Raw genomic sequence first — 23,233 nt, forward strand, 5'->3', positions numbered from 1 at the left:
AGAATGTCCCTTCCAGGTACATATCACCTCCAAAAAGGGTGCTAAAAATGTCCTAACTCTGATGCTGCCAGAGCCAGATGATGAAGAGAAATCTCTGCCTTGCCTAACCTCAGGCACTCGCATACAGCCTACAAGAGCCTGGAAATTTCCCACTTGAAGAATTGCACATTTGCTGCACCATGCAACTGATGCTACTGCATGCATCTGGTGGAAAGCAGCCTCATAAAATGGTTTGTGTTGGAAGGGACCTTAAAGATCATAGAACATCATCGTTCCAACCCTCCTGCCATGGGCTGGGACACATCCCACTAGACTGGCTTGCTCCAAGCCCCATACAACTTGGCCTTGAACACTTCTAGGGATGAGGCATCCACAGCTTGTCTGGGCAACCTTTTTCAGGGTCTCAATACCTGCACAATAAAGAAGTTCTTCCTAATGTCTACCCTAAATGTACCCTCTCCCAGCTTACAGCCATGTGAAGCCTTCTAGCAGGACCCGTGAGGTGGATGTGGGCCAGCAGCAGCTGTTGTGCCAGCTCCCTGAGCACTGCAGGGTGCCTCACCTAGGTGGTGGTAGAGATGCCCAGCTTTCCTTTGACACAAAACCTTCCAGAAGACAGTGCAGAGCCCACAAGCACACCTGTGAGCTCCCCAGTGACAGGAAGACAGTTTGTAAAAGCATTATACCAAGAGGCCAGAAATCCATGAAACTTTTAACAAACTCCCTCAGAAACCTCATGATGCTCTGACACTCGTGCAGTGAGCAGTAACCAGAAATTCAAATATAAAATATATCATCTGTCCCTATACCAGACAATTCTCTCTGTCCTCCATCAAGATTGTGTATTGGGGATGAGAAGAAGACTGCGTATGCCCGCCAGCTTTAGAGGGCTGCAAAACCAGCAACAGCCAATTCTCTGCCCCTTTTCAGGAAACAGATGCTGAATGAGACAAGCAATGGGGAAAAAAACAACTTACACTGTCTCAGCGCTGAGGGAATTTTTTCCTCATTACAGCACAAAAAATAGAGTGAGGAGGCTGAATTTCTATTTAGCTTTCTTGGGGTTTGCTTTCTTCTTTTATTTTAGACAGGTCTCAGTCAGTAAGTGTAAGTGCAATCTCATACTTACCCCACAGGCCCCCCAGCTGTAAGTAAGGTCCTCACATCATCTACTAACATTTTTCCCCACTAATAATTTTTGCCTAGTTTTCTATTTTTTCAGGTCAAAAAAGCAAGGAGCAGCTTCAAACTCCTAACGGTGATGCCTCCTCCTAAAAATAATTACCCAGAAAAACTGCAAGGCAAAATTAATAAAACTTTGCATCTTTTCTACACGGGCTCTTCGAGTCCTCTAAGCAGAGTGCTTTTCATTTATCAGGCAGCAGAAAGGGAAGGGCTTTACATCAGGAGATTTTGCAATTCTTGGTCAAAGGTTAACTTGATTTTTAACTTCAAAGTATAGACAATCATGGAGGCTGAAAGAATTCCCGGGTAAAAAGTGCTGCTCTGAAAGTAAAGCTTTGAAGGGATGTTACCAACCTGAAATCAGGCAATGAAGGCAGGTAAAGCCACCTCCTGTACTACCCCTTTCCTCACCCTTGGTTTCACAGACACATCCCAAGAAGTGAAAAGGCGAAGTATCTTTCCGAAAGTTTAAAATGTAATCAGGTTTTTGGCTGGCAGCACTGAAGGAGGAAAGGCAGTTTCACTAATTAAGATCTGAACTTGTGCTTTGACTTCAGTTTTTCATGATGTTACTAGATATTTAAAAATCTGGTACTCATTCATTGCAGGGTGCAGCACCCGCAGGGCAGTGAGTAATGGTTTTACTCTTGCTTCAGTACTGGCAGCAGCATGTTGGACTGGAAAATGAACTTCGACTTCCTATCTATTTTTATAATCAGTTTATCTATCATCTGCTTAATTCTAACCCCCATATGCACAATAGAAACAAAACATTTAAGGCTCTCTACTACGCTGAAATACCTTCACAAAGCTGCTACTGCCTCTGACCGCTAACTGGTGACATGGACTCCTAACTGGGGACAGGATTTGGCCCCAAACAGTACGTCTGTAATCTGCATGAAAAATTCATGAACTAAATCTTTTCACTTCTTTTATAAAGAGGAGACAAAACAAGGGAAGCATCAGTTTGTCAGCCAGGGAATGATTCAAAACTAAACTTACAATATCATTTGAAGGGAAGCAACTGGCAATAGAGACAAAGTACATTTTCTCCTCATAACAGGAAAAGGACAAGATTAAACTATTTTATGCCTTTTTTTTTTTCTTTCATTAATTGGAAAAGTATAAAATACCAACCAAAAAGAGCAGCAAAATATCAGATACAAACCAGAAATCTACAGTATTATATGCCCAAGTATATTTTGCTGCAGCACTGAAGTCATACATGGTATTAAATTCTTGGTTATTTGCAAGTTTCCCTGTTTCTCTTAATACAAGCATTATTTTTGGTATTTTGTAACTAGCTCTACATTATGAGGTGATATTAGCCATGGGGGTGACAGCTGGCAGGAGGTTTTGAATTGAAGGGTCTCTCTAAGCAATACACATGAAGCTCTGTATTAGCTCTCACAAGATGCACAGTTTACTAAAGATGATTACCCATGAGTAAATAATGAGTCATGATATCCTTAAAAAAGCAAACACAGAGAGTTAAAGAATAATTTCTAACACGGGTAAACACACAGGCACTGAAAATTGAATCACTTACGTTTATTTTTTTCCTAATGAAGTGTTACAGATTAGAAAAACTACAGCAAACACTCCTAATTAGATAAAAATGTGTTAGAATTTATTAGAAAGATCGTATCTGGTTTCATGTCTGGAAAACACCCTTTACAGGCATACATGCAGGTAAGTCCAGTCTTAAATGTATGCAGGAACAAATCAAAGAAGGATTTTTGTTTGGATGACAACACAAACACACCATGGCAATGCTGTCATTCCTGGTGCATTACTGCACCACACTTAGAAACAATGCAAACCATTGAAAAGTGACATAGTGGCAATCAGGCAGGAAAACTGCACTGCAAATCTACCGCTAATTAGAACACGAAGTTAAATTGCTCATTTTTAGTATATGTTATCCCAGCACTTCTGAGAATTTACTGCTGGAAAAGTCATCTCCAGACAATCACTGACAGTGGTGATATACTCCCCCTTTCATTATCCCCACTTCCGTATGTATCTTATCACTAATGATACCTTACATGTTTTATAAGTTCACCATTAGGCTCCAAAACTTCCTCTGGGAAGTATGAGAGGGGAAGGAAGATTATGAAAAAGCATGCTTGTATCATCTCCATTCAAAGCATCATTTCTCTGTAAGAGCTTTGCCTACACCAGTTTGCTCCCAGCCATTCTGCACAGCCTCCAGGACACCTGCAAAGATCATCAGCAGTAGCAAAAGAAAATTGAAATGCTAGCTAGTGAACACTGTGACAGCTCAGCAGCTGAGAGTGGTGACTCTAGAGTGACAGCAAGAGATAAAACCCACAAACATACTATAAACATTCATAAAATCTTCTGAAATGTTTACTTGTAAAGACTAGAGTAAGACAACCTGGGCCCTAAATAAATAAATTTAAGGACAATTAAATTTAAGGACAAGAAGGAATTATGTGAAGACAGGAAAAACCATACACCAAAGATGCTTTCTTTGTGACCACTTGAGAAAAAGACCTAGATTGAGAGAGTCGAAATGGATGTTGTCCAAATGTTGCAACTACTGCTTGCTATTAGACGTGCTACGTTCTGACACTAAGGAAGCCAGGATATATTTGAAAATTTAATGTAGAAGAAAGAGTTTCTTTGGGATTTCTTTGGGAAGCTGGGAGGAGCCCTGAAGTTTTACCATGACACCTCTGCTCAAGGCTGGGTAACAGTCACCACATTTTGGGAAGAACTGCCCAGTTTGGGTACCACACAACTACAGGAACATAAATCAGACTTGGTAGACATAGAGACAGAGGTTTTTCCCCCCTTTCTTCCCTGGTTATCCAATCTACAACCTCCCTATAGTTATCTGCATTTTAGGCTTTTTGAGATCGTGCCTTTAAAACATTAGTTTCTAAAAAGTTGTCTTTATATTTTAAATAGCATTTTTAATAAGAAAAGAGTGAATGAGGTGACCAACCACACAACCTGTCCTGCAAGTTTCTTAACTTACAGACACTTAAACTTCTGATTCAGGGTCACATGTAACCAGCAATTCTACAAGGTACTCCTCATTTTTTGGCTGACTGATGATTGTTAAGATCACTAAAAAGGTACTCAATAGCTTTAGCTGCCAATGAATATAGAAAAGGTGGCACTTCTTCCCCAAAGATGCTTAAAACTTAACATACCACCATAAAGAAAAGGAAAAGGAAGAAAAGATGAGAGCAATCAGAACACTTCAACTAGAATAAAGACCCCTTTAAGGCACTTTAGCTGTCAGTTTGAAGCTTAAAGGGAAAATAAAATAAAATCTAAAATGTCACATGGCACTTGCAAGATTACACATGCCTGCACCAGGCAAATAACAGAAACATATTTTTGCTGTATTTTGCTTTATAATATTTCATTTAAAAAATATTACACTAAAAATAGGAAATACTTAAGTGTATTTTCCTTTTTTTCTTTTAATGATGTAAATGGTCCATATTCTTAATGTTGCTATACTAGAGTTCAGTTAGGTCAAAGGCATTATTTGATGTTCAAAACCAGAACATGTAATAACTATAAGAAATGATGATGCAAGATAGGTCTTCAGTAGCTGTCTGGTCTCCATTCTACCAAGTCATATCATTCCATTCCATATGATAGAGCTGCTGGTGTTTTACACAACTTAAGATTCCCACTTCCAAGGGGGTAACACCTTCACAGACAAACCAAAGTTTTAGATAGATCCCTTCCACTAAATTATCCCGTTGTTAAAAGTTAAAAAAGAAAAAACAGTTTCTCTTTTAATAGTCTCCCTTAAGAACTTCTTTCAGACAATTCAGACACACATCCTCAACGTAAGTACACAGACACCTTGCAGTCCTTGCTATTGTCATTTCCCTTTTACTCCCTCTATTATTGTTCCAACTCCTCCCTGAATTCTCTTCTGTTTAGTATCTTCTGGTTAGAGAAAAAAACAAATGAGAGGAACACAAAAGGGAACACAATGTTCTAGGACTGATCCTATGTGACCCATAGGAAAACAGCACAAAGCTGAGAAGAGCTGGTATTGCTGTGGGGTGGTGTCATGACCACTGTTTATAGCCATAAGTTACATAAGCAAAGTGACAGTGTTCTGCATGACCCTGGATTGCCTAATTTTTTCTCTTTTTTTTTTTTTTTTTTTTATTATTGCCATGCCTGCCTTTGCTTTACTGATTCTTGTTACTTCCTCCAATGTTGTAATGGTCTAACTAAACACATATTTGTCCTACATGTCCAAGCAGAAGACCCAATTTTAGTGTCAACACAGCCAGATCAAAGCAGCTGAAGTGTTGTGGAAACACCAAGGCCAACACCCTAATAATGTCCCCATTTTCTATGTTAAACAAAGAGGTAAAATGTTTCTTAATTAAAAATGGGTAATTTACCAGATGCATAGTCTGAAGATAAGTGTTGACTGAAAATGAAGTTTATTTATTCAAATATATAATGCATTTACTACCAGACATTCAGCTACTGATCAGCAAAAGGTTCAAACCATACAAAAATACATGCTATGCTGCAGATCTAAAGATAGCAAAAGAGTACAGTAATTTAATTTGGTAGGTTTTGTGATATTTGCTGAATTACATAATGTTGATTAGAAGACATTATCTTGGATTAAAAAGGGAAGAGCATTAATGGCTTCAAATATCAATACCACTGACTAACTGACATACAAATGTATAAGGACTCTCATACTGAGTTTTCACAAACTTTTTCCAAGTTTTTCATGAAGATAACAGTAAACAATACCACAAAATTCACCAATGAGATTCTGCATTCTATCAGAAAAAAACCCCCAAACCAAACCAAAAACAAGCCAACAAAATGATACAGCAAAATTCTGAAGAAAAACAAACAAAGCATGGTATAAATTTAATCCCTAAAGCAAGATATTAGGCTTGACATATACAGATGGCTGGATATAGTGATTCCAAATTTAGTATCGGAGATAAAATTATTTCTCTCTTAAAAACACGCTGTAAGCAGATCATTTTACTCATAAAACTGTTGAACTTTGGTAAATATTAAGTTTGTATCACCTGTGTTCTTGCCTTTCTCACTTCTCAGGCAGTAATAACCACTAAAGCCAGTTTCAGGTGTACTTATACTAAGTTTCATCTTGCAGACCTGGTCCCTGATTTCAAACATTGCAGTAAGATGTGGATTTATTAAAAATACATAATGCTGACTGAATTTAAAGAAATTCATTGTTGGAACTGTAAATTCTTTTTTCTGTCCTATCGCTTCTGGGCACTACTTAAGGTCATAATGTGCCTTCCATTCTAACTGAGACTTTTTCACATGGAAATGAGACAGTAATTCCACTCCCTTGATATTATTAAAAAGGTGGCTCATCCACTACTGGGAACACTGTTGAAGAAAACATACCCGACGTAAATCAATATAAAGTACCTCAAAGACTGCTGGCATCTCATGGGTATATCCTAGTAGCTCAGATTTGCCATTCTGATATTGTATGTTGAAGGAATGACACTAGACATAATTTTTTCTGACTCAATTAAAACACATCCATCAAAAAAATACAAAGAGTGTGCAACAGGAATCTCCTGAGATCAACCTCAAAGCGGGGAAGCTCAGTGAAAGTATTTAAACTCTAACTTCTGATCTGCCCATCTGCTTTCCCCACTTAGCCCTGCTCTCCAGATGGGAAAACAGGTGAGGTCCTGAATTACTCATATGTCGCTCTGTAGTTTTGCCCACACCCTTCTTCCTGTTACACCATCACCTGAGTGTTGTGAAATTTTGGATCTCCTAACAGAGATTGCAGTTCTTAACCTTCTCATAGCAACAGGTAAGGCTTAGTACTGTTCTACCCCATGACTTCCAACATCTGCCAAGGTGAACTTCTCATATTCTTCCCACATACTGCTTTTTCTGGGTTTCTGCTCTTCCTTAGTTTAAATAATTCTTCTCTTAAAGATCAAAAATAATATATTGAGGCTCTCCCAATCCTAATTTACATATTTTTTCAAATTCTTTTAGATTACATTACTTTCTACTACATTCTATAGTACTTTTTTAGATTAGATTACTTTCTACTTTCTATACTTCTTTCCCAAACAGAGACTGGATTATGACTGTGCAGGGCATATAATGTATTTGCTTCCTTCAGCTGCTCATCTTCAGAAATGGCTCCCAGTGACTTCAGGAGATCTTTGCAGATGTACGGGATGTTCCACCCACCCAAAGCTATTTAAAGGAAGAATACCTAAAGAAATATTGACAAGAATAGGTGTGATGTATCAGGAAACCCTTAGCAACAAAACATTAAAAGAAAATACAGACTGTAGATTTTCTCCTGTAAATCTGGACTTCTGAATGATACAGGTTGGCCTTTAAATATCGCTCTCATACCATCGATGAATGATTTCAGCTGCAGAGATACAATCATCAAAATGGACTACGCCTGTATCTACACAGATGGGTTTTAAAGAGATTGAGCTCAAGTTTTAACTTGGTTTGGAATTGAACATCATAAAGAGGAGTCCAAGTTTTTCATCTTATTGCACGTTATGCTTGCCTGGACAGCAAGCAACATCCTGTCAGCGATCGACTTCCCCTTTGCCTTCTATCTCTACGGTAAATTGCTGACGAGCTTTCCTGCTAGTCCTCCTAAGTTAAGGAAGTAAAGTATGTAAAAAATATTGAGAAAGAGAAAGCTTTTCTTAAAAAAGGCAGCCTGCAGTGTTGTTGCACAACACAGGTTAAACTGATGTGAACTTATGGGCATGAATTTTCAGCTGCCACCTGTGGATGAGCTCAAACTATGAGCAAAGGTAAAGTGTTCTGGTACACACCTTGGCCACCAGCCAAGGTCCCCACGGGGCTACCTCATGAATAGGTGCAGTAGTAATGGGAGAAGGAAGATTGTTTGCTTGAGTTTAGGTTTTATGGCTGCCATTCCACCGCTTTCTTGCTTTCAGAACTTGGGCTTCTCATTGAAGAGACACATAGCCAAGAAAGAGATCTCTGGGAAAACTCTGGGAGCCAAACTGGGCAGCAAAGGTCAAGGGAGAAAGGAGGGCAAGAGTTCATACAGTAGTTTGCTTAAATAAATTTGGCTTTTTATACTTACATGTAAAGTATGATCAGAAAATTACTCCAAAACAACAGCCAAGTCCTGTCCCCTTTTTACACCTGTATGACTTTTTCTGTGCAACTGAAGGCAATGATCCCTACGTGAAAAGGTCAGAGCACAGGTTCTGGTTGAAAGTTTAAAGTAAGCTCACAACTTTGATGTGTGCATGGAAAATGCATTTAGGGTATTTTTTTAAACTACAGAGAAGCTTATGTTGTTTGCATAGACAGAAGTAGTGAGATTTGCTGTTATTTTGCTATGAATTCACAATATTTTTATTGACTTCTCTGAATTTATTATGGCCAAGCCTGGCAGACTAGCTTGTTTTTAAAGTGTGCTCAACACTTCATAATAAATTAATCTGTGTTAAATTACTTTTTACTTCGCTCATCTCTAAAACAAGTGAACTGCAATTCCTTGTATCAGACTGCTCATCTCAAGATCAACTTTTTCAGAAAGTTTCAAGTCACAGAATGACTAAGGCTGGAAGGCACTTCATGAGATTGCCTGCTCCACCCTGCTGCTTTAGCAGGGTCATCTGGAGCTGGTTGTACACTTTTTTAATATCTTGAAGGATGGAAACACCACAGCTACTCCAGGCAAACCATGCTGGTGTTCAAACAGCCAAAATGGTCTTGCTATTTCTGCAGAAGTAGCCAAAGGAAATGTTTTTTGGGGGGTTGGGTTGGTTTTTGGTTTTTTGGGTTTTGTTTGCTTGTTTGTTTGGGGATTTTTTGTGGGGTTATTTGGTTTTGGTTTTGTTTGGTCTGTTTTTATTTGTATCTGCAAAATTTTAGATGCTTTTTCTTTCAAGTACTTGAGGTCTCCTTTTCCTTAGAACAGAGTCTGTAATTTGGCAAGCAAGGTCCTTACAATAAGAATTAATCCTGTTGTCACTGTGAAACTCCAGTCAGAAAGGGAAAACGGGGTAGAGGGGCTTGCTTAAGTTTTTCATGCTACACAGAACTTTTTATAGTATTTGGGGAAAAAAACCCCAAACCTTGGAAAACTTTGGGAAAAAGGAATAATTGTTCAGATTCTTGAATTTATCAGCTATCAGGTTTTTCAGAAGATCTGAAGACATCTGAAAATAGCAGAAAGCACACTATGTATACATGCATTTCTCCATATACCTAGTTCCAGGCCAGGAAGCAGGAACTGTAAAGAAGCCAGTGAAGAGCCTGAGGAGCAGAATCATGGTCCTGTCTGCAGGAACAAATGAGGCCAGGTCTGGCCTCTCCGCCAGGTCTCTCACAGGAGAGCCCAGTGAGCCCACAGAAGTCATCCCCTTCCCAGCCAGCTGTCCATGGTGCCCATCCCTTGCCCCTCAGACAGCAGCCTGGCAAACCAAGATGGTCTGTAAGAAAGGAGAAGAGGACAAGGGAGAGCAGCTGCCTGGCACATCAACCCTTGGACTGGGGGCAGATTGGGGAAAGCCTGCTTGTTCCTATTCCTCCAGTCATAAGACCAGAACCACGACCCAAATGGGTTAAGATAGGCTCCAGGCGCTCTTGTCCGGAGCTATGAAAGCCCCTCACCAACAGATGCCAACAAGAGTATTGCCAAAGCCTAGTTGCTAGGCATTAACCCCATCTGTCTCTCATAAAGAAGGCAAAAGAAGGGTTTGATAATGAAGGATTTATTATTAGACAGGTGGAGGAAAAACACTGAAACACACCACATCTGTAACTTAAAGGTTTAATCATAACCAGGTTTCACCACATATAGTAGACAAGTGACAGCTCTCAGAGCTGTGCCACAAAAGGGGGGCTGAAGACCCTGTAGGTCCATGTAAAAAGGGGACATCCTGCCCTAACGAGAAAGTAAGGCAGAGGAGGGGAGACAGAAGCAGCAGAGGAAGGGAAGAACCTTAGCCTAGCCATCCCCCTTGCAGTATCCTATGCCAAAACCAGAAGTATTATCAATGTCACTGGATGTAGGACAAGGAGACTGGGAGAGCTATCTCAGAGAACAGCTCTACAGAGGGCATGGCCAGAGCCCTACCTCTCTCAGGGATTAGGGAACCCAGCATTTCCCTGCACCAGGTCATACCATTCCCACCCACACCTAACATCCTAGCAGAAAAAGCACTCCTACTTTCACAAAACTTGAAAGCATTTTGATACAAAGCCCCTTGAAGAGATTACAGTAGAAGATTCTTCTGCCTTATAAAACACAATCCCAGCATCCATTGACTGGAAAGGCATAGCCAGTATGGCTGAAAGTACATCCCCTGCATCTTACTGGGACAGTGGCTGCAGGGGAAATTCATCTTCCCTGGGAAGAGGATCAAAGCAAAAGGGCTTCCCAGGAGGTCTAACTACCAGAAAAGTCTCTGGGTTCTCCCAGAGTTCAGTGGAAACGAAGACAGCTGTGATCAAGATGGTATCTTGTGCAGCAACCTACTTGGTGAAAACGAAGGCTTTATATATTTCAGAGGCTATCACCCTTTACACCAAAGTCTCCCAACACACATGCCAGTGGCCACAGACATGCACAACAGAATTGCCAAGTGGGGGAGAAAGGGAGGGAGATGCCAAAAAAAGTGAGACTGGGGACAAAAAAAAAAAAAAAAAAAAAAGCAAAAAATCCCACCATCACCAAAGGAGCCAACACAGAGTAAAGCAGAAAGATGAGAATCCAAAAGCATAGGATCTGGTCAACACAATGGCAAAACAGGACACTTGTCACTGACTTATCCCTTTTGGTGACAAGAAGACCCTGTCAGAGGGAACCAAGAACAGGACAAGCCATGTTGCCAGCAGCAGGAGCATGGCAGCTGCCTTCAGCATCTGCCAGATACAGCAGTCAGGGCAACTGAACTGGATCCTCCCCATCCTATGAGGAAATGAGGTTGAGGATGCTACCCCCATATATAGGGCTCTTCAAGGAAAGAAAATGTCTCTTACTTCTGGCAAAGGAGAAAAGTGTGGAGTACCTGAGGTAGGAGACTTTGGTGTGCAGAAAATAAGGAAAAAAAAAGAAGGAAGCTGAACAGTTCACAACAATTGAATTCTAAGCTGGGAAGTCAAGTTTGATCCCTCCGTAGTGCAAAGCTAAGTAATGTTTCAACTCAAAATTCACAATAACCAGTGATAAATTACTGTTACATGTGTAGGGTTTACAGGCAGGGACCACATGCTCCCTATGTTCTACGCAACCAACAGCATTCCCTGGGATCCAGTGTTCAGATAAAGTTTATAGGAGCCATCCTTTTCAAACACAACTATTACTTTTACTTTATAATGCTATGCACCCTGAAAAGTGAAGCAGTACTAAGGACTCTAAACCTTAGTTTACCTGCATAAACTCAAAGACATCTGAATTAATCAACTTTAATTGTGGTATTTCTCTTCCTCAGTGCTTGACATTATAACCATAATAATCAAACTACACAGCTGATCCAAGTCCTCTGTCCCAACTAAGTGGTTTCATTCTGGTCACACAGAGTACTTCAACAAACCAAATCACTTCAGTAAATCACATCAGCTAAATATCACACAGCTAAATATCACAACATAAAATGCATGCTGTTCAATGCTGCATAGGAAGTACTCTGTGTTCCAGATATAATTGTCTCTATACTTGTAGAAATAAAATTATACTTTAATATTTACTGGAAGTAATTATTTTGCTTTATATTGAAATTTCTTTCAATGTTTTAAAGGCTAAAACCGTTTTATTGCATATGTGCATGGGCATGTATATTCTGGATTTACACGGATACAGCAGAATATTCCCTGTTTATCTAACCAGATAATGTGTTTCACCTCACCTTTTTTAGGAGAATAAATGCCATATAGAAAGTAAGACACTTAGACATAAGACATCAACTTCAAAAAGAGGGCTCAAAATAAACCTTCCCATTTCCTGAAGCCATCAATGAAGTTATTCTAAGCCTTACACATGAACACTACAGCTTCTAATTACACTTTGAAGCACCTTGCACATAAACACACCCCATTTTAAAAAGATATATTTGAAATATTGGAAAAAAAAGAGTTGGGGTAAGTTAATAAAGCGTGGAAATAAAATTATTTTAATTTAAAGCTAGAAAACGGGTTGTACGATGTCAGACGAAGGCAATCCTACCTGTCAAGAGTTGCAAGGAGGCAAGCAAATGGACCAGGAATTATGAGATTGTGCTAAAGGCCAGAGGAAAAAACTATGCTAATGAAGAAAGAGCTTCAATTTAGTAGTGCTCGTTTTTTCTACAGGAAAGAAACCAAGAAACAGCAGAAGCAGCTTGTTAAATTACATGTTAAATTAATACAGCAAGTAGCAGCACAGCTAAGACAAGGGAACTAAAGCAAAGTCATGGGTTGGAGGTGCAGAGTTTAACACTATACTAAAGGAGGCCAAGGTTCAAGATCAAGGCAGTGGAAGAAAGATGTGAAGGTCTGCAAATCCATGAAGCAGGAGAAAGGAAAAGGCCCAGAGTTCAAGAACATTGTACAGATGTTGTAGGTAGTTGGTTGTTGTAGGTAATGAGAGCAAACATGACACGGGACTCAAGGAAGCCAACTTGCAATGGTGATGGAAGCAGCTGTTCTTACACACAGTGTATTTTTCTTGTGAATATTTTAAAAATGGTTCATCCATATGCATGTCACTAAGACATCAGTTACTGAGCAACTGTCCAATGATCAAGCAACTTACATACTTGACAAGCACTTTAAATTTTGTTCTAAGAGGTCCTTTATTATCCTACACAGCTGTTCCAAAACACATTCTACAGTCCAGCAACACTGTTGCTGTACTTCTACCAACGCCCATGAAGTAATCCAGAAGACCTTCAAACATGAGTCTTTGGAGAGGCAAAAAATATTTAGCAGGTGAGAAGAATCCCTTCTACCCAAACAGACAAGTATTGTGTATGCATACATGTACGTAATTTGGTTCTACATGCACCAACTTCACTCCTACCTCATCCATCAAAAGAAAAACTTAGGCTTTTACTTTACATTAACTTGAAGAAACATCAACCTTCTTGCCCTGTTTTCTACCTTCCTATCAGTCAGCTTGGGAATCAGTCCTTTTATTTCTTCCAGTGGAAAACAGAACCCTGATTTCTTGGGTTAGGTTCACCAGAGGACACAGAACGGTTCTGTACTCTAGAATGATCACACTGCTTTCATGCGTATAATCTAATTATAACGTAAGAGCATTCGCCAGTTTGGTTCATCAGTAAAATTACTACAATTCCATATATTTAAGACACTTGAGAATATACAGTAACTTTTTTAAACTGCAGTTTATTCTGCAGTCAAATCAATATGATTTGACTAATTTATTGGTTTAAGTCTCATAGGAGTAAAATAGGATTATGATCAAAAGCATTCAGAGTTGAATACTCAATTTTCTTATAAAAAAATAAAAAAAATATAATTATTTGCTTACAATTTCATCCTGTCCAGTTGCAGGCTGCTACATGCACTTTGGCAGTGTGACCATAAGCTGAATAGGCTAGCAACAGAACAAACTTTTCCAAACAATCTTTTTACTTGCTGTATACCCCTACCATAACCTTCTTTAAAGTAAAGTAGAGGCAGTGAGTAATGGAAATTATCTCACTCACATGTTGTGAATGAAATGAGAGAAACACCTTTTGGAAGATTCAATTACTTTATTCAAAATATCCTCTTGGACCACATACAATTGATAAAATAACAGTGAATTGAAGAAACACAACTCCTTATTCTTTACACAAAAAATTAAGTTTATTTATAGTCAGCCCTTCATTTGCATAACAAAGGTTCTTGTAATACATGAATTACTTGTTTAGTTATCCCTGTAAAGTATGTAAAATCCTAGCTCACCCCAGAGAAGACAGAGTATATCTCCACTGCACAATGACAAGTTCAGAAAGCATCAGAAGCAGCACTGCCATGAGAACTATTCCTAATTTTTTTTAATGGGTTAAATGAACCCAAGAAGACTTATGGACTAACGTAACCGCATTTTCCAATACAGGCTTCCTCAACCATTCAGAGGCCTTACTTCAGTTGAGCAAACAGAAGGAGAGTACTCAGAATTCTGCTATCCTAAACCTGAATGACTACTGAACATCAGTAATTTCTTTATTTATTTGAACAGGGTCATGTGGGAAAGAATCTGGGTCTGTACATGTCAACACTTCTGAAATCTGGAAAGGAGGGAAAAAAGACAAGCTGTGGAAATATTAAGAAAATCTTTCCTGATCAGTTCTTTGACCCTGTCCGACAGAAAATTCACATTTTAGATCCTGACCATACTCTCTGTAAAACCGTGGCATGGATGTGGTACCTCATTCTTAGCAGGCAGGTGGACAATACCCCAGCAATACCTTCTCCTTCTTCCAGATGCCATATTCTCATCTGCTTTGGAAATCAAACATGCCAAAGGACAAGGCAAACACATCTCTGCCTTGCTACCCTGCATCCTGCCCTCCCTTCTGCCATGAGAGCCACCTTCTGTTAAAGAACAAATTAGTTTTGTTGGAAGAATTAGCACTTCCCAAGCCCCAGAAAGAAATCTGAGACACAAGGGCTCACAGAAACTGTACTACCTTCCTTCTCATGCCTTCCCTCATCACAGGCTATTTACCTGAGTTTCCTCCATATGCATGCCTCTTTTGCCTTCTTCAACTTTTAGTAATAAGTAAACCCTAAATCAGTAAACCAGAAAATGATGGTGGAGAGATAACGAGCTCCAGAATCTCCTTTTCCAAGGAGCCAAAATTCCTGGTCTCACCCATCCGGTAGCAAATGAGATTCTGGCTGGAGGATGTCCTGCCTCAAATCAGGTGGCTTTTTGAGGTTTCATCCCTTGATTCCCTTCCAAATAGAATCAAATTTCAAGATTACACTAGACAATAAACTCTGACAAACTTCTATGATTTAAGTTTAATAACCCTTCTCCTCCCTACTTTTCTCTTGGCTGGCTTTTTACACTTAGCCAAAAGGAAAAATCCTGCTCATCATCCGCAATAGGGAAGCCAGGGGAGGATCTATGCCTACCACAAGTATGTGTTATTCTGCAAGCTTCTTTATGAAACACCAGTATCTGTTATCACTAACAACTTTCTCCTCTTCACCCTTAAAAAAAAACAAAACACAACACAGCAATCAACCATATACTAAACAAGGGAAGTACAACATGCACATCAGAGAAAGAATGCCTTAAAACTTCAGATGTCCTGCTACTGTAAACTCTTTGAAAAGTCTCTGAAGAGACCTTCATGTTAAGCAGCCCTTAGCAAAAGCTGATTAGCTTTTTTCGAAATCCCCCATTTTGGGGGTAATTTGGAAAAAGCACACATGTTGTCCTCACATAACAGAAAATTATCAGATAATAAAATTAATGCTGTTGAAAGTACAAGAGGGAATAAAAACACCACTGACACTTTCAACTCAGCAAAATAACATTCCCACACAGGAGAAGGAGACAGCACAATAAATTTGACTTTACATAACAACTCAGATATGCAAAGAATTACAAAAGCGCAGAACAATTTGGAGTAGCCATGATGTGCTCAACACAACTTCATACAAGACTTCATCTAAAAGCACTAAAAAGCAATGGGAGATTTTCCATTGACTCTACACACTTCGGTGCAAGCCCTTTCAGCTCTGAACATCAGAGTCCACACATTTAAAAGCTGATGCAAACCACAGCTAAATCCTTCCTCTTCCATCACAGAGCTATAGTTTAAATTTCCTCAGGACCATCCACAGCAGCACCCTCGGTTTCACAACTGGTACGTCAGGACCAGATTATTCCATCATTAGCAAGTAACAATGGAAAACAGAAGCTCATCCAAAGGTCACCAATTCAAATAAACTGAAGGCAGGCTGAGACAAATTAAAGGGTCCCAAGACTAATGCAAAGAGTGATTTTAAGCCAGTTAGTAGAAAAGGGAAAAAAAAATTTAAAAAATCTTGTGAAAAAGGAAGTAGGCATACCCAGTTTCACTCAACAGTTGTTGTTATTATACCTTAAACAGCTGTTCTATGAAAAAAATGAAGGGCTATACTTCACAGTGACTTAGTCCAGCTTCTTCACTTTTAAAAAAAAGCTATAAATTTAAGAAGCTATATTACTTACCAAGTTAGGGAGCGAACTCAAGCCTCTCACTGTAAGGCAATACTGCTAACTAATGAATAATGCAATTGCATCAATTACGACAAAATCTCCTGAAAATTACCTTTTTACTACAAATGTTTTTATAAAGAACAAATCCTTTGCTCTGCTTGTGCTGCTTTTTTGTTTGTTTGTTTGTTTGTTTTTTCTCAAATGTTTATTCAGAAGTTAGAGCTGGGGAAACAGGAACCAGAAAATCTAGTAAATTGTCTCAATACACAAGTAGTACTGAACTGTAAAAGGAAAACAAATCATTTTATAAAAAGATCCACAGTCTATCAATTATGCAAATGTATATTCACAACAGACTAAGTTCTGTAACTAAAAGCTAAATATATTACTATAACTAAGCAGATGGCTCACTTTGAATGCACGACTTGAGTGTTAAGTGTAAAATAATAAAAGGAAAACGCATACACTGTTTAAGAAAGTATCATTCGCCCTCCTGAGTCAGAGCTGGTATCTGTCACAGCATTTATAACCTGGGTTTCTCCTTCCACCACCTGGATCACAAGGGGTGCAAACAAGGTTTCTGCGGACCACGGATCTATCGGGCTCCTGACGCTGACCGGAGCAGGTGCGATCTTTTCTACCGGCAAATGGCTCCTTAAGGCTGACTATTTTCCCTTTTCCTTTTTACTCATACGCTGCCTGATCAATCCACCCCCAGCAGCTTTCAAGCCCTCCTCTTCTATATTTAGTTAACAATTAACACAATTGGCTTTCTAAACTTCACGGATTTCTGTTGCTGTTTTTGCTTTAGAAAGTCAAATAAAACTTCAATGGATAAACTCTTAACGGGGAAATACCACCTCTCCTGCAAACATAAATAAATAAGAACACGCCGGCAGACAGCCACACCGAGGGCTCCCCTTCCGCCTCCCCGGCACCGCCGACCCCCGCGGTGATGAATACCGCCGGGTGCCGCGGTTCCCCTCCCTGCCCTCCCCGCCGGGCCGGGCCGGGCCGGGCCACCGCTCGCCCCTCGCCGCCCCCGGATGCTGCGGGCGGGCCGCCGGCGCCCCGACGGGCCACCGGATCCTTCTCTACGGCAGCGTTTGCGGGCCGCCGTCGCCGGTGACGGCTAAATATAGCGAGTGCCCGGCGAAGGCGGCTCGCCTCCCCCGCGCCCGCCCCGCAGCCCCCCGGGACGGGGACACAGCGGCTGCTGCGGGGGAGAAGCCCGGCGTGCCCCAGGGGCGCCCCGGGACGCCAACCTGCGGAGCCGGCACCCCCTGCCCGCCGCCGGAGCGCCCGCCCACGCCTGCAGTTGCCCTCCCCGCCGAGCGGGAGCCCGAGCGACTTACCGGCGGAGCGGAGCGGCCCGCCTGCCCCGCGCCCCTCGCCGCCCGCCCGCCCGGGCGAGGCGCGGTGCCTCTCGCCGCGTCCCTCCCGCCAGCCGCCGTCTGCCTGCGGACGTGACCTGGATTCCCCCCGCCTGCGCCGCCGCCTCCCGCGGGGCCGCGCACACGCCGCGCTGCGCACCCCCCTCCTGCCCCGCCCGCCCCGCCGCCGCCGCTGCTGCCGCTGCTCACCTCCGGCCGCGGCGAACAGCCTCGCCTCTCCGCCCCTCCGCGCCTCCTCACCGCCCCGAGCGGCGGAGCGGAGCGCAGCGCAGCGTTACGCAACGCGCCCCGCGGCTTCTCCGCGCCGCGGACTGAGGGTCGGCGGGAGGCGGGCGCGGGGCGGAGGGAAACCGCGGCGGAGCCGAAGCCGGGGCCGAAACCGCCCCCGGCGGCCACTTGTAGCGCCGCTGGGGCTGGCGCCCGCAGGCGGCCGGGATCCCCCGGCTACGCTGAGGCACGGCGGGCGGTGCCCGGACAGGGCGGGTCCCGGGGCGCCGCCGGGTCACCCCTTCTCCTCAAGGGGTGCGGTGGGAGTCGCCGCCGGGGTTGCGGGAGGACCCCCGGCGCAGAAAGCTACCACAGAAATTAAAATCCCGCGGCGGTAACGCAGCAACATGCGGCCGTGAACCGGCCCGAGAGAGGGCATGGTCCGAGGAGGCGGACACCCCTGTGGCCAGAGGCTGACGGCAGCGGCCTCCGTTAGCAACTTCGTCGCGGGCGTGGAGGTCGCGCCTCGGCTTCTGAAAGCCCACACCTCGGCCAGCCGCGGCTCTGCGCACACACACACGTACACATACACAGTTAAAGGGTTTTTTGATCGCGCCTTCTGCATCCTGCCTGGTTGTCCCGGTTATTTACCGAGAGCCTTTCCCGGCTAGGCTTTGACAGGCTCACCACACCTGGAGCCCTCCATCACTGGGGCGCAGGCAGCCCCGGTGGGTGCAGGCGGCTGGAGGTCCCATCTCTGTAGGGGTGTCCAGTAGGGGATCACCCCTTGCCCTTACATCTCTGGGTTTGGGGAGACATCCTAGTCCTGGGCATGAGGGCTGCCCACGGACCCTATAGGCAGCCGTTCCTGCAGGAGTCAGCAGGGATGAGATGGGCTGTAACCAGCACACCCGTTCCAACAGGAAAGTGAAGGCTGGTGAGCCTCCAGCCCGCAAAAATGGGGGAAACTGAGTCTCAGAAACACAATTGCTGTGCCTCAGCCCATCACGAATGCTGCTTCCTGCTCATGACCAGGCAGGCAGTTTTGGGAAGCTGTATATTCCCAGGCCTTCACTCATGCTTGGAAGGATGTGCTAGGAAAAGGATGACAGTGCATACCTACACTCCATCTCTAATTCATGAGGCAGGGAAAGCAAGGAAGGAAAAGTACCCAGAGTCTCATTAACAGCTATCAGCTTGAGCAAGTAAGATGGCGTCTGAAGTAACAGGCGGGAAAGCAATAGCTACTTGAAAGAATAAGATCGGTTTGTTTTTCCTTAAGGAATTACAGTAATATTAAACCCTTCTTGCAGTTATAAATCATTTAATGCAAATCATTTAATCCAAACAGAATTTTTACAGGCTCATGAGGCTCACTCATTTTGCCAAGAGTGAGTCATGTACAAATAAAATGAAACCAACAAAGAAAAGAGCTCTCATACCATGTGTATGTGGGTGATCCTTTGAAAAACTTGTAATTATTTTTTTAACTCTACCACATCCAGGAAGACAGGTTTGGGAAGCAAGAGGGAACCTTGATAACTGAGCCGGTAGCCCATTGACGTGTAGTTTTTCCTTCACCCAGAAAGTAAGACAACATATCCTTGTCAGGCCGATGACAGCAACAGCGTTACTAATGTATCAGCAGCCCCTCAAAGGCTACAGTTTCAAACCAAGTTGTGTATTGATGTACTAAGGAGGCAAAAGACCTTTCAAAAAAATGAAAATCATTTTAAGTGATTAATACTTTGTAGAAGAATGCAGTAGGCAGCTAATCCCTCACGGGTTAGTTAAGGACATGAGTTAAACTTCATTCTTCACTCCCCATGTCATAAATATGTGCTGCTAAACACAGAGCACAGCATGAGCCAATGGGGTGGTGATGCACTGCTCTGAAATGACTAAAATGCAGGGACACAAAGTCATGTGATGGTGAGAATGGGAGCCCTAAAATGTGTCATCATCTCTTGTCCCACAAAACTGATCCTTAACGCCATTCACTGACGGGAACAGCAAATACTTGTGGAAACTGAAAGGGTACAGCTTGGCAGTGTATTCTGATGCTGGCATCCCGCAACAGACAAAGCATCATTCAGGTGAGATATGTCACAGCACCTCTAGCCACCCACCTACTTTGCATTTTAACATGAGGACAGGCGCTCCTGAATCCTCCCACGAACACAGTTTGCCTTTCCCCTGCTGGGCCAGAAGGTGACACTGCATATGGACTGCAAGTGCCCTGTGTGTCGCAGGACAGACGTGGGGAAAGAATGGAAGAGAACTCAACAGCATTTTGGTAACAAGTCAAGGGGCTGGGCTTCGGGCAACTCAGCTGCTCAGGTCCAGTGTGTGGTGTGGACACCAGTGGAGCAGAGGGCCCCATATTTAGGTAATCCAGGACCCTAAGCCCTTTATGATTTTTTCACTATGGTCCCCAGCAGTGCCTGAAATGCCAGTCCTGGCTGGCAGAAAGAGAGGTCATGTTACCTTCAGGAGTTCGAGAGAGCTTGGTTTGCCTTGTTGCATGGTTAAAACCATGGATGTGCCGTGTCTACCAAGCATTCCCATAAATGCCTTTCCTTCACAGAGACTGTGAGATGGGGGCTCAGTACAGCCACAGGACGTGCCTCTGAAACCTGGCACTGTCGGTACTGCCTGACCTGGAGCAGGCACTGAAGAGAGAGGGAGGAGCAGAGCACATAGCTTGTACAGCCAGGAAAGTAATGACAACATTCTTCTCCTCCCTGAGAACAGAAGTTCAGGTCATCTACAGTCGTACGCTCTCACTGCATCAGTTACACACAGACCAACATTTTGTTCTGAAATAGAGGAGTCAGAAACTTCCTCCAATTAAAAAAGCAACCTAACACTGACCTAAAGCAATGACTGAGAGCAGGACCAAGAGTGCATGGGATGCAATTCAGCTCTGAGATTCTGTACAGAGAATCTGTACATCTTTTGGGGCATAAAGCATTTGTCAATGAAACAGTATTCTTTCTTTTGCATTTTAACACAGATGTAACTTGGTACCATGGTGGATTTCAACTTTTTATCCTTATTGCTCTCTGTTTAATTTAACTCCAAAGTATTTTTTCTGGCTTTTCTACTCTGGGGACAGGCAGGCAGTGGAGAACTTTAGTTCATCTGAGCTTTCTACTTGTAACAGACATCCTATATCTGCCATCAACTGTCAGATCTCCTTGTTATTGGTCCTTTTGATTTCTTTTCCCTATAGGTCACAATTTTGTTTATACACCAGCAGGCAGATACCACAAGCAATTAGACCACAAGCTAAGAAAGCAGCTGAATCACTTGACCACCTAGCACACATTATCTGGTGTAGAGAGCAGCTCTAATCACTTTCTGAAGGAAGATCTTATGCAACATGCAGGATTTTTTATTTGTGATTTGTCTGGCTTTTTATTTCCTCAGTTCTCTGAAAGAGCATGGGAAAATGGCAACTGAAGACAAAACCAGTCATGGTAAAGCAGCACAAAGTGTTAGTAGTTAGAGATCACTCTGGATTTGCTGATTAAATGAGAACCTAATCTTCTGCAGACACAGAGAATCCAAACCATTTTGTTTTAAAACCTTACAAGGAATGTGGAAATCAGGAAGCATACATGTCCCTTTTCATTTTTTAGTCTGCCAATAGTGAGCCAGCAAAGCTGGAAAGCATCCTGTGAGGGTCCCTATTTAAACCACAGATAACCAGTGCTTATACACACAACAAAACAACTGGGTAGTATATGAAAACAATTAATTTAGATTACTTTCAATTTATTATTAATTATACTAATGATAGCTGGGGCCAATTTTCTCTAAATGCCATGAAAGACTTCAAAACATTTTGATGCTAACTAAAGGTATTTGGCCAATATCCTCTAGTCTATGCCTGAGACAAACATCTATTTCCTGAAAAAAAATTTATACTAAACCACAAATACTATATACTGTTTAATTCTTTTCCTCTTCTATTTTCATTTTACCACATGGTGTAATATATGTCTATTTCAAGATTTCTGGGGAGCCTAAAAATAACCCAACATAATAATACTTTGTTTTTACAGAGAGATCCAATTCCATCCTGCCATCACAATTCGAGGGGAACCACAGAGGATGTGTGAGAACAGAAGAGAATTGAATGGACATCAAGGCAAATGAGAAATAAAAATAAATAACAAGAAGGAAAGCAAAAGAGAGAGAAACAAACCTAGGGGCACAATCTAACCTCCAATGCACAGTTCATATCAATTTTTGATCTTCCATGCAGAAACACAGCAGGGAGGTTTTTTTCTAGTTAGGCAGGGATACACACAGCACAGGGCATTAGAGCTCAGTCCACGAAACCAAATGAACAAAGGCAAAAAAATCTGAACTGAAAGAAAAACAGCAAGATTACACTATCACAAAAATTATTTTTAAGATCTGTGTTTCTTAACTGCAACAACAAAGCATTGGAGAAAACAGTTCTAGCCCTCCTACACTGAAGCAGGCTTCTAGACTAAGTAGGAATTTTCACATATTTTCCTTTTTATTGCAAAAGCTGTTTAACCAAAAAAGGCTATTTGAACTGTCATCAAAGGATGATGTGGAGGGTTCAAGAAAGTTCAAAACGTATCAGAAAATTTATGGTGGATCAGTCCATCAATGGCTAGTAAACATGATGATGCAATCCAGTGAAATCTCTGGCTCAGGAAATTCCCATAACCACTGGATTCCAGAAGTGAGGAAATCTGATACTTGTCTTATTCCTTCCAGCCTTTCTGCAAGCATCCTCTACTTGTCAGAGTCAGTCAAAGGCAAGATAGGCTCCTGGAGTAAACAAAACCAGTAGTTCATACTTCTTATGCTCAAGAAGAAACAGTCAAGGCCATTCTTGTCCTATTATGCTGCCGCATGTGATGAAAATTTTTATGATCCAAATAACAGCCCCAGATCTCATAAAAATTATCATGGGCCTCATTTGAATTTCACAAAAATACATAGCAGAAACAATGCACTAATAAGTGTAATATTAATGGCAAAGCTGAATAACAGATTATAGCCTTCATTAGCTCAGAGCTGTAGCTCTCCCTTGATAATGAATGGGATGGAGCAAGGATGAGATGGGCTCACCAGTAAGGAACAGCCCATCAGGCAAGTAGAAATAGCATTTAACTGACCTGCAGAAAAATCTCTACTTTGGGTGAGACAGCACCAAAGGCTTTACACACAGTCCATTTTCAATGTTGGATAAGGGACA

The 23,233-nt window shown here is 42.1% G+C and overlaps 1 protein-coding gene across 5 annotated transcripts in view; it reads right to left on the reverse strand.

Moving 5' to 3' along the window:
- The window catches only part of THRB (thyroid hormone receptor beta), a 173,991-nt gene that overhangs the window by 141,913 nt on the left and 8,845 nt on the right, over positions 1-23,233 (reverse strand). The window contains exon 1 of one of the 5 annotated variants that reach the window (XM_030444971.1): positions 17,971-18,166. The exons of 2 other annotated variants lie outside the window; for them this stretch is intronic. The gene's annotated coding sequence lies outside the window, so the exon portion shown is untranslated. Of the gene's footprint in view, positions 1-16,852; positions 16,995-17,970; positions 18,167-23,233 lie in introns of those variants that run through there. 2 more of the 5 variants (XM_030444974.1, XM_030444973.1) reach the window with 2 other exon arrangements.

The sequence above is a fragment of the Calypte anna genome, chromosome 2 (assembly GCF_003957555.1).
Source record: "Calypte anna isolate BGI_N300 chromosome 2, bCalAnn1_v1.p, whole genome shotgun sequence".
NCBI lineage: Eukaryota > Metazoa > Chordata > Aves > Apodiformes > Trochilidae > Calypte > Calypte anna.